Raw genomic sequence first — 13,097 nt, forward strand, 5'->3', positions numbered from 1 at the left:
TATGATACAAACGTATGTCAGTGTGGTGGCACTGTGACCTACAATGATGAAACACATCAACAGCTACATACAGGTCATACAAAAAGAGTGTTTAGCCAATGTAAATGGGAAATGACTTGGTCATATGCTAGGACTACATATTGATGACCACAAGATGACACACATGATGCATCAACTCCACCACAGCACACAAAACAAGTGCAATGGTCACCTCTGAACCTCTACCAAAGCACTACAAACTGTCTTGGTACAAGTCTCATATACCCGAACTCAGTGACCTAAATTGCCTGGAGCAATCCATGTTCACTTTGTATGTCAGAACAGCATCACATATCAGTCAATGTCACAACTCTGAAATGTCTACATGAAGATGTCATGGTAATGGTACCTGTAAAAAGAACAAAACAAGGAGTATAAGCTTGAAACCATACATATGACACATGTCCCATAGCAAGCATATGGAAAACGAAGCACATTGCATGGAAACAGACACAAACAAAGCATCATCATCAAGGTGGGGATGTGTCAAAAGCTATCTTATCAAGTATTCTTTGGCTGAATATTGCTGAGTATCAGCTCCCTGCAGTTTCAAAAAACTTAGCTCCACACATTCTTACAGCTACAGTTCATTGTACAGTCACAGTCATGACATAACATGACATACACTCATGAGAAGTTGCTGTGGATAAGATCATCTTGCAAGTCAGCTCCTTCTTCTTCACCACTGTCATTCTCACTTGGCAATTCAGGATTCTTACCTAGTGGCACTGCAGTCTCCCCATCCTCTGGGATGCATGGGATATTCCTCCACCGGGCAGTGTTATGGAGCTTTCAGCATGTCACAGTGATCTGACACACTTTCTCAGGTGAGTATAGGAGGGCTCTACCTGTCCAGTAAAGGAACCAAAATCTGGCCTTCAGGAGCCTAAAAACCCGCTCCACTTCCCCCTGTGTTCTTCTACGGGCCTCATTAAAGCAGGCTTCCTCCGGCATTGTTGGATTCCTCAGCGGCGTTAACAAGCAAGGACAGTTTGGATATGTTCCATCACCTGTTTAGGAATAGGACATAAGTGTAACAACGAGTGGCTCACTTCATGATTGTAGCACCTGACATTGCTCACACACAATCAGGACAGGTGTGACTTACCGACCAGCCAGACCTTCTCTGGGTGGAGCTGTGACATCAGCTGGGGTATGGTGCTGTTCCACATTATAAAGGAATCATGGGCTGATCCAGGATTACTGGCACACACACATTTGAGGTTTAGATATCTTCCAAACAGAAACTTGCATGTGGATGGAATGGAAGCTTTTTTCTTTTGTTCAGTGGCCTGTGGTGACACCAAGCCAACATGTGTGCAATCAATGGCCCCAAACACATATGGAGGCAGGCAAAGCTATAAAAGTCAGCCTTCACATTGGCTAAATCCTCAAGTCGGGGGAACCTGTTATAGCTGTCAATGTGTTTCAACATTGCAGAGAGGAAATCCCTCAGTACGAGACTGAACATGGATTGGGACATACCAGCATATACGTCCACTGTGTCATGGAAGGACCCTGTGTCCAGGAAGTGCAATACTGACAGTGGGTGACATACAGGTTGGATTACTGGTAGCTGGCATTAGATCTGTCTCCAACTGCTGGCATAAGTCCACTATTGTTTGCCTATTTAGACGGTATAACTGTGTGATGTGCCATTCTTCCATGGTCTGAAGGTTCGGCAATAGGTGGTAGACAGGAGGTTGTTGCATCCTCCCTCTCCCAGGGTATCTATATGTGACAAGACATGATTTGTAACATTAGTCAGTGTGTCCACAGCAACATACATAATACATGCCATCAATATCATGTGACAGAGCATTTCTGACTGTCTAGACATGACACACAGTACACATCACAGCTGGCAAGTACATGTGACCCTCATGGTTGTCCGCACACATGTCTACAACATGGATTTGGGTGACACCCAACTATCTGCCACACAATTGCCCCTCAAAATTTGACTATATTTTCCAACTGTCAAAAACTACAGTTAGCAGCGGTCACCCATGCACCAATGATATATAACATCTGTGATCTGCAACAAATTACACTGATAATTGAGTAGTAAACCCTATGTAACAAAACAGAATGAGGATGTTTCTGATGATCCTACACATATATTGTATATGTGACGCATTTTATATAGCCATATACAGCATTTCAAACTGCCAAAGTGGCGGATGCCTGACCTACTCCACTGGACATTAGGAACCAACAGGGAAGTTGTCCACGGAGTAGGCAGTTCCAACTGTGGCAAACACAGACATAGGCTAACATTGTTGCCTGTGTTGGTCGTGGCCGAATGGCTGTGTCTGTCAGTAGGGCTGACTGCCTATGTGGTATATGTGACCACCATAAAGTGAAATTTTCTGACTTAACTCCTGACACTGCTGCCAGCGACACCTCCAGTGCCTGAGCTGCCTTGTGCCGGCTCTGGGGAGCAATCATGCCATGTTCAGCAGGTCAAAGGGCCCCAGCCTTCTTCACAGAGGAGCTGGAGAGGCTTATACATGAGGTCCTCCCCCGGTATGGACAGCCCTATGGCTCACCAGAAGAGCAGGTCAGAACCTCATGTGCACAATTGACTCTGCTCAACACCATCCTTTCTCTCCTCACATGCTACACTGTGCCCCTTTGTGCCATTTGGACTTCATGTTTGCCTCTTGTTGCAGTCTGTATGGCAACAATGGGATGTACGTGGTGCAGGTATTGGTGACCAGTACTATATGTTGTGTTCATTAATATTGTGTTTGTGATGTTTTTTTTAATCTGAGGCCCTCATTTTAACATTGCTGGTAAATGCTGCTTACTGGCTCAACGATGGCTGCCAAAAGACCATTGCTGCGGCTGCCATCCGTTTTCCCAATTATGACCACAGCCGGATTGCCGCCACAAGAAAGGCGGAAATCTGGCTGTGGCCATACTGGTGGATTGTGGTAAGGTGCCACTGCTACCACCAGCAGCGTCACGCCAGTAGACCACCGCCAGCCGTCCTATGAAAAATAGTACAGCCTAGTGTTGTTCTGCTGGTGGGCTCTGCTGGCAGTAGCAGCACCCTGTCTCATCCCCTGCCAGAAGACCCCCTGGATATAGGTAAGTCAGGTTTCCGACAGGGGAGGGGGGTAGGGAATGTTGTGTGTGTGTAGGGGGGTATGTGCATGTATGTGTGCGTGTGTGCGTGAATGTGAGTGTGTGTTTAGTGTTGTTGGCGTGCCTCTATGCATGTGTATGAGTGTGTTTATGAATGGGGATGAGAATGCGTGTCTGCTTGTAAGTGTGGATGTGTGCGTGAATGAATGAATGCATGTGTGTATGTATGCGTATATGTCTTTGTGAGTTAGTGTGTGTCAGCGTGTGTGTGTATGGGGGAGGTTGGAAGGGAGGGGGAGCGTAGATGAAGGGGGCGTCTGGTGAGTGTTGGGGGAGGGGACCTCCCATCAGTGACAGGGAAGGAATTCCCTGTCACTGATAGGGCCTACCGTCATGGTTTTCGTGGCGTTACAAACACCACAAAAACTATGGCGGTAGGCAGGGTCATGATATCGCTGGCCATGGCGGTCGGAGTGGTACATTGGAGGGTTGGCTTAAGCCAACCCGTCAATGTCATAATGTGGCGGTAGGTACTGCCAGTCTGTTGGTGGTACTACCACCACAATATCTCCGACCGCCGGGGTCATGATGACCCCCTAAATCCTCCTCATGTTGTATGCACATAACTAGGCAAGGAGCCTTTAATGCCATCCAATTACATTTCTTTGTTTATGGCAGTTGTAAATGTTAGACTACATGACTGTGCATGACAGCATGAGCTGTGTACACATCTTGTCTGAGTCATATAAGGATCTTATTAGAAATGTGTATAGTCCCACAGATCTTTCATCCCACATCTGGCCTTGCAAAACTGTTTTCTGGAAGGCATATCATGACACACTGTGCCCTTCAGGTTGCCACACAAACCACAAGCCTCATTATGGATGGACACATGATGTCCTGTCATGCATAGAAGTGATGGCAATGTGAGTGCCATGTAGGTTATGTCTATTCAGCCTGCAGAGACCAGTGCCTGTCAAATGTATCTCACAGTATGGGACATAGTCCAGGTTGTGGGTGAGTCACTGTTGCACAGTGCAACATCCATGTACACCAGTAGAGGCTGTCATGTAGCCAATATGATATGTAGTGGCAAAACATGCACTGGATGCCTCCATACATTATCTAGATTAGGAATGGGTACAGAGGTACATCCCTGAACTAGTCCATAGGTACAAAGCATTATTGCCAATGTGTGTCTGTGACTCAACACGTCCCTTATTCTCACAGCTCTGTTGTCACTTTCACATTAGTTATAATTGTCCTATACAGGCTTATTCCACAAATGACAGACCCACGGTGCAGACAGTTTGTTGACTCCTGGGAGGTCAAGGCATGTGACTCAGTAGCTTGTACAAATAGCAGAAATTGTACAATGCATACCTTTGTATGTTGGATGCCATCTCTGTACTTTAGACACAAATGTTCAAAGAAGTGTTCTGTGGTAAAGGTACTTACCACAGAACCTCCCCCTGGAGTGGCATGAGTCTGCATTTGGTAGGCTACATGTCCACACATGCACTGGGAAGACCCTTTCTGTACACACCATGCCAGCACCTTCATTGTAACTCATGTGTAAGGTTGAAACCTGTACTGTGGAAGTTGCCTGTAGGGACTGTATGCAGTGAGTCAATCTTGCAGACTGTCAATATGTTGGTCCAGTCAGGTCCAAAGAGTTTAGCCTTCAGAAGCCACATTGTTGTGTAGTGTTTCAGTGTGGCTCACTGGAGCATGGCCTACCTGAAGTCAGTAGGCTTGCCTAGTCATAGTAGGCCATGAGCAGGGTAGTGGGTTAGTCTGTAGATGAATAAAAAAGTTTGCAGTCATATCCATGTACTTACTGACGTGCGATGTACATTTTATGCTTAGTGTGTGTCACACAACCATTTGGGCAAAGACTTGTGTTTGTAATCACTAGGTTTGTCTCTTGCATTCATACAGGAAAACTCCCATCTGAAAAAGGAAATATGGAGACCCATCGCCCGGAAGCTGTGGAACCTGGGTGTCCACAGTTGGCGGAGCGCCCACTGTCACAAGAGGTGAGAGGAACTGATTCACTGGGCCCAGAAGATCGCGGAGGTCCACCCTTGGCTTTCCTCCCAATGTGGGCAGGGTGCACATCATACCATGACCCCCTAATGATCCTCATTCTGTTGGTGGCATACCCAGACCTTGATGGGCATTGAGGGGAGCACAGCAGCCACAAGAGTGTGAGTACAGGGCATATTCCTGCCTGTCAAAGTTAATGTGTTATATTCTGCTATTTCCCCCTGAATGAGGGATGAGCCATGTGTGACACAGTAGATGAGTACCTGTTTTGGTGTATATGTAATGTGGTGCATACTGATGGTCTTACCTATTGGCCCAGGGACTGAGGACATAACTGTGTACAATCCACAAAAAAGTTTCTCTCCAGGGGCAACACATGGCTGTGTACATTGTACAATCAAGTAATGTTTGTTTGTTGTTGTATTGTGTGTTAATTGTACGTTACAGACCACTACTCCTCAGTGTTACAGGCCGAAGAAAAAGAAGTGATGGATAACTGTCCTCACCCATGTGTCTGCTCAAATGAGTAATTTGGCATCTGCCCCCCAAAGGCCACCTGTCTTTAGTATGTGAAGAGTGCTGGTACCTCACCTCTGTCTGTATAGTGAGAATAGCCCTCATACATTTGACAGAGCAAACATTGTTCTTTGGGTCAGCTACAGATCAGAACTTTCCTTTGGTAAGTGGGGAATGTCCACTGACATGATTTATGAGCTATCACTGTTGCCAACATTCCTTGAGCCTATATGTTAGCATGTGCTCCTTTTCTCTTTTGACAACATGTGTACACTACTGTTTCAGGCATGGTCTACTTGTGTTAATGGGATAAATTCTGTACTCCCTCCCATACACGTGAATCACTTCCTGTGTTTTGAATGGGACATTTGCAATGGGGCTACATTTCATGTGTTGCCACAGACAGGAGAGTGTCACCGTTGATTGGTGTCTGACACATACCCTCACCCATCATAGCATGTCATTTGGCATGTACAACTGCAGTAGCAATGAGGGACATGACAGGCAGGACTAGGGTTTTCACCGACCACGTGCATTTCTGTGCCTTTGATGTGGCATCATGTAGAAAAGTGCACTGCAGATGTGTAATGGGTAAGTTTGACTGTCTGACTGTTGCATGTATCATGGAGTAACTTGCATTTCTAGTTGAATCATATGTAGCTGGGTACATCCATTCATCCACAGACATCTGGGTTTGCAGGACCAAAATGAAGACAGTGATGTTTCTTCCCATTGACAAAAACATAATGAGGGCCTTCTACAAGTACTTGCAAATCTCTGGGCGGCTTCAACATTCAAAGGACTAATGGAGTTTAGTATTGCAATCAGAGTATCTCATTGTAAGGGGTGCTAGACATCAGTGGAGATTTTCCTGGGCCTTGCAGATTCATTGTCTGCACATTTCTTCTACAGTGTACATTTCCATGCCTAATGTGTAGCATATCTAAGTAACATTGGTACTACCTCCAGCACTCCATTGGGACAAGTTTCAAATGGTGAAGTATGTATTGCTGATGTGTTTCCAGTGTGACGTGAGTAATTCCATGTCACATTCTCCAGGCTACTGTACTGTTGTCAGCAACATATCAGGTTTTAGGAGCATCACTTGTTATTGTTGTGTTTTTGTGTATGTGACAAACGGATGTCTGCATTACTTTGTGTGGGATCTGCAGAAATGAAGTTGGCATTGGCCTACTATTGTATGACTACAGGTGACTGAGGTATGCTCCATTGTGTAAAGCATTGAAGGTAATGTGTACTTTTACTTGTTCAATGGCTATTGTGAGTGCACAACTTCAGCCATGCAATTGTAGTTGTGTGAGATCCTGATTTTCCTGCGGGCAACTGTTTGCAGTTCAGACGGCATGCATGTACATGGTATGATACAAGTAGCAGCCACTTTGATGCAGTTTATTGCTGGAGCCACCATGACGTCATGATAATGCTTGCTAGTCACAGCTTTTGGTTAAGTGTTTTCAGGAGCTTGTAGTGACTGTTTTCCTCTTTGTATTTGCAGCATCAGCCCAGGCAAGAAATGGGGACAGGGCACAACCAAGTGGGGAACCATCTGGCTATGGTACCTCCAGTCATGAGACTGCCGACTTAGAGGGACCTAGTGGCCCGGAGGGTGAGGTGATTGCCACAGAGGAGACAGGATCAACGTCTTCATCATCAGATTCTACGTCTAGGGGCCACTCCCTAGTGGTGGCCGACCCATCAGGACCTACTCCTGTACCATCTTTGTCTGCCACCCCCAGTTCTAACACCACCCTCCCTGTTGCTCCCTACCCAGATGGCCGTGCCTGCTCACCCAAGAGGGCAAGTAGCGGCTTCTGAATATAGGCGAGTGATGCACAGGTGATGAAAAGGGATCGGATTAGAGGAAATAAGAAAATATGACCAAAGGAGGAAGTTGGGAATAATCAATCTCATGTATGTTGGATCTGTGGAACGTTGAAGTTATATTGGAGAAGATTGTTGCTCTATGAGGTTGAGTGAAGTGTGGATGTCTCCCATCTACTAGTCCTGAGGAAGACCCGTTATGGAGCCCGGAATTGGCCCAGGAGTTAGAGGGGGTTGAAACTTCAATGATGATGCTTTAGCCTGGATTTGGTTTCTTTCTTGGAATGAAGTGAAGGACCAAAATGGGGTATTGAATTATGATAGAAATAAATGTTGATCCAATGTGGAAAAAGGGTTCACCAACAGGCTGTTTTTTAAGTCTATTTCTTAAATGATAGTTGGGAGATTCATTGTCTCTGTTTGTCTATCTAATCATGTGAACTTGATTCCTTTGCACTTTTTCTGTCCTTCTTTTCTTTTGTATTGATATGGTAGGGGATTTTTATGAATTTTGAATATGATTAGACAATATATTTTGTATGTAAAATAAAGGATGGATTTCTGATGACTGTTTATATCTATGCTGTATGATAGTAATAAGGGTTCAAGTTTTCCCTTTGATCCTGATGGATCAATTTTGTTTTGTAAAATGATTTACCCAGATCCTTTGGGTTCTTTATGGGTTACCCTGTGTGGTTTGTAATACACCCACAAGGGAGGGGCCCTACTTTGCTGCAGGCATCTCTGCCAACTAAGCTGTGTGTGAAGAGGCAATTGACCTCCTGAGGAACCTCTCTGTGTGCCAGGCCTTGTGAATACCATCCAGGGGTTGGTCACCCAACTTCAGCAGACCAATGCTTTCCTGAAAGGCATTCATAGTGCCAGGTCTGGCCTACAGAGATCTTTTCAAACATTGGCCTTCTCACAGATGGCAGCCATTCATCCTGCACGTCTCCCCCTTCACCTTCCTCACCCTATCCAATTCCCCCATTCCCCTACCTGTCCCAAGTGCACAGACACATGTGCATGAGCCAACCTGAACATACACAAGCAGCACACATTGACACAAACACCACAAGACATACCAGCAAGTAGGCACTCAACATAAACTCACAAACACATCAGCCATCACTTCACAAGACACCCCTACAACCCCCACCAACTCACATACCACATCAGGTACACCCACAAACACCACTACAACAGCCAGTGAAATATCCAACACGCCGTCCATACCCACAGACACCAACACAACAACACAACACACACAGACATATCCACCACATCCACCATACCTGCAGACACCACCTCAACACCCACAGACACATCCATCCCATCCAGCATACCTGCAGACACCACCCCAACAGACACACAAACATCCACAACATCCAGCATACCCTCAGCCACAACACCAACAGACACACACAAATATTCCACTCCATCACCAAACACATCTTCCTCTCAACCCCAAGACACACTAACACCCACTTTAGTGCATGCAATAGACACCACCCAAACAGGAGCATACCTCAAACATGCTCACACCCAAGATATCTACACCCACACCCCAGACAACCGCACTCTCAACCTCTGAATTCCCAACCCCTTCTGCAGACTGCCCTTGTGCTCCCAAGGAGAGTTTGCTTTTCAAGCAAGCTTTTTACTATTCACCCTTCCTTTCAATCCCAAGAGTCCCCCCAACTTTGCAGCCCATCTCTTCTACACCCAGGTTTTCCCCTGTCACACCTACCCACCTTGCAAGCACCCATACCTCAGCCCCAGGAAGAAGCTCACCAGTCCAAAGAAAAGACCCTTTCCCAAACCCGAACCCAAAAACACCCATCCCAAATTCGACCCCCGCCAGGATGATCCCTGAGTACCCGCCTGCCCACTTAATGCCCCTTCCTGTGAAGGTTCTCTGGTAGTGATTGGATTCAAGTGTGGGTACACTACTGTGCAGCGACTTTCAAATGGACTGGCCAATGGCATTTTATTCTCATTAATCTGCCTTTAGTAAACCCAATTATTACAAAACGACATTGCCCACTTGGGAACCAAATTAAACAACATATACATCTCATATAGTTTGCATGCAGCATAGGTTCATACTTATTTGGAAAACATCCTTTATTGTTACATACATCTCTCACCTATCTATTCAAAAACAAAAAACTTAAAAGAAATGCCTGTTGGTTAATCCTTTTCCACATTGAATCATATCTATGTTTTCAACAGTATTGTATCCCCCTTACAGTCCTTCCTTTATTTCACAGAAAAAAGATCACATCCAGGCTCAACCACCATTGTCGAATTTTCGACCCCCTCTGGCTCTCGGGCTAATTTCGACATTTGACTGACATTAAAATGTGTTTAATAAATTTGCCTATTACATAGGATAATAGAGAAGTTAAATGTGGTACGTTTTTGAGAGAGAGTACACAAGTCAGTGTGATACTAACTCAGTTAAAATGTATCTGTGTCTTCCAAGTTCAGAGGAGCATTATTTCATTAGAGAATACATTTAAAGAGGAGCAAACATAGCGAGAAACTAGAAACAACAGGAATTGCATTGGAGGATGTTGGAAAATGGGTTATTGGTAAGGGCAGGTAAGTATCTACACATAGCAAAAGGCCACTGACCTCCACTTAGGTCTCAATAAATTAAACCCAGCTCAACCCTTCTTTGCTTGGCAGCAAGCGACAGGGCTTAACTTAGGAGACAAAGCATAAAGCATTCAAATATCACATAACAGTAATTAGATAGTACACAGGAAACAGCTTAAAACAATTTATAAAAATGAGAAATATCTTTAGCATTAAAATGACACCAAAACAAATCAAATCGGATAAGGGGAACCAGAGATATTAATTTTTAAACAATGAATGCTTTTAAGCACTTAGATACTAATAGCACCAATCTCGTCATATGGTCGCACCTCGACCGGGGCAAAGTCAAAGATTAAGGCCGACAGTGATGGAGCCCTGCTCGACTACAGCGTGCGGGAGGCCTCGCTCAAAAGTTTATTTTCAGACTTGGTTGTTTTCTTAAAGAATTAAAGACCAGGGGGTCATTCCGACCCTGGCGGTCATGGACCGCCAGGGCCGGGGACGGAGGAAGCACCGCCAACAGGCTGGCGGTGCTTCAGGGGCAATTCTGACCGCGGCGGTAAAGCCGCGGTCAGAAAAGGTCAACCGGCGGTTTCCCGCCGGTTTACCCCTGCCCCAAAGAATCCTCCATGGCGGCGCTGCTCGCAGCACCGCCATGGGGATTCCGACCCCCTTCCCGCCATCCTGGTCCTGGCGGTAAAAACCGCCAGGAACAGGATGGCGGGAACGGGTGTAGTGGGGCCCCCTAACAGGGCCCCATAATGATTTTCAGTGTCTGCCTAGCAGACACTGAAAATCGCGACGGGTGCCACTGCACCCGTCGCACACCAGCAACTCCGCCGGCTCCATTCGAAGCCGGCTTCATCCTTGCTGGGGCTTTCCCGCTGGGCGGGCGGCCTTTTGGTGGTCGCCCGCCCGCCCAGCGGGAAAGTCAAAATGACCGCCGCGGTCATTTGACCACGGTACGGTCTTCTGGCGGTTCCCGCCAGGCGGGCGGCTTCCGCCGCCCGCGGGGGTCAGAATGACCCCCCAGTCTTGGACATGCGTTGTGGGAGCCCTCGGTGGAGATTTTTACCTTCGGACTTAGTTGTTGAAGATCCTTCAACTGAGGCAAACCTGAATCCTAATGCGATGTCGCTGTAGCCCTCTTCGGATACACTGCCTAGAAGGTCCCAGTCAACTTTCTATGTTCTGACTTAGTCACTTTTTCAGTCATTTGTTCATCGACACGATCCTTCAGGTCAGGACGGGTCATCGCTGAGGCAAGCAGGCTAGAGCTTCCCTGGCGGCTAGGTCCCTTTATGGAGCATTTTCCCAAAAGTTCCCCAAACTTCTGGATCTTCTTCCAGATGTTCTTTTATGGTTCTTTTGAGATCAGCAGCTCACCCCAATGTTCCAGAAGCTCTGAGATGCTCCTTGAGGGGGCGGACTACAACTCCCCGAATGCACCAGGTGCAAACTCCAATTTGACCACTAGACAGTGGTCATCTGGTCAGTTTCTTCAGGAGTTGCTGCAGGGACTCTGGTTAGCAATTTTCCACCTGTAGCAAACAGGGAAGTCCGTCCTTGAACCAGTTGATTCCAGGCAAAGTCCTTCTTGTGTTGAAGCCCAAATGTGCATCTGGTGCAGTCCTCCAGAGTGCAGTGTCCAGGTGCAGGTCAGGGGTTCAGCAGGGTAGTCCTTCTTCTCCTGTAGTTCTTCCTTGTTAGAATCTGTTAGGGATCTATAGTGTGGGTATGGGTCTGCCAGTTTTATCCTTGCTCCTGAGTGAAAAACAGGGGGGTCCTGGTTCTCCAATCAGGTCCAGGGTCCTTCCCCCTGTGATAACCACTTCCTGGGAAGTGTGGCAAAAATTAATCCCAGGCAGCAACATTCCATAAAAACTCAAATAAAGGCTCCCCATATAGCCTATGGAGGCCATTCACTACAAAGAGGGAAAAACAAATTTGTCAGTTTTACCTCACCAGGGCTTATAAAACTATTTTTCGAAGGTCCCTGCTTATAGTTACATGGCACCCAGCCCTAGGGGCACATGTCACACCTTATGGGTGACTTATATGTAGAAATAAGGTAGTTTAATACTTTGGAAGTACTTGTCAAAGTCAAATTTGTGTGTAACTTCAATTTAAAAGCAGCCAGCAAGGCAGGCGTGCCTTTAAAATGACACTGGGCTCCTCAGCAGTGCACCTATGGACTGCCTATGCTGGGGTCCCTAAACCTACATGCAATACCATATACTAGGGACTTATATAAGGTTGACATAGCCAATTATAATTAGCCTAATTTGCATACTGATTTCACACAGAGCACAAGCCCTGGGGCTGGTTATCAGTATGCAGAGCACCATCAGAGTCAGGAAAACACCAGCAAAAAGTGAAAAATGGGGGCAAAAAGTCAGGGGGCCTCTGCAGTCAGCCCTATCTGAGGAAACAGTGGAACTGAGATTGTCAGGATTGCAAACTAGATAGAGTGAAGCGCCTCAAAAGAAAACAAGATTGATGTTCTGGTGTGTGCAATAGACCTTTTGAAATTACTGGAGATTATTTGCATGGTAAAGAACTATTTTGAGGGGAATTGAATATGTTTGTGGGAGGATTGCTTAGCTCATTTTGAGGACTGCTTACTTCCATTTGCCAAGAAATTGGATTAGTTAGTGTTATATAGCTATAGTGTTTACTGTAGTACATCATATGAATGAATTGAATGATGAACATAGTTTGAGAAGAGTAAGACAGAGTTGTGGACAAATATTTTCCAATGTAGTAGGTGCTAATATTCATTCTAATGGAGTGGCAATGAATGATGTGAATATTAGGTGTTTCTCTACAGCAGAAAAAAAGGTTGCTGTAGGTACAGCAAAATCTTTTAAGTTAGTAATTGTACAAATGGTAGCAATTAGGATTCTGGTATTAGAAAATCGTCTTACTTTAAATTTGTTTTGCTAAAAGAG

The sequence above is a fragment of the Pleurodeles waltl genome, chromosome 3_1, assembly GCF_031143425.1.
Source record: "Pleurodeles waltl isolate 20211129_DDA chromosome 3_1, aPleWal1.hap1.20221129, whole genome shotgun sequence".
Lineage (NCBI taxonomy): Eukaryota > Metazoa > Chordata > Amphibia > Caudata > Salamandridae > Pleurodeles > Pleurodeles waltl.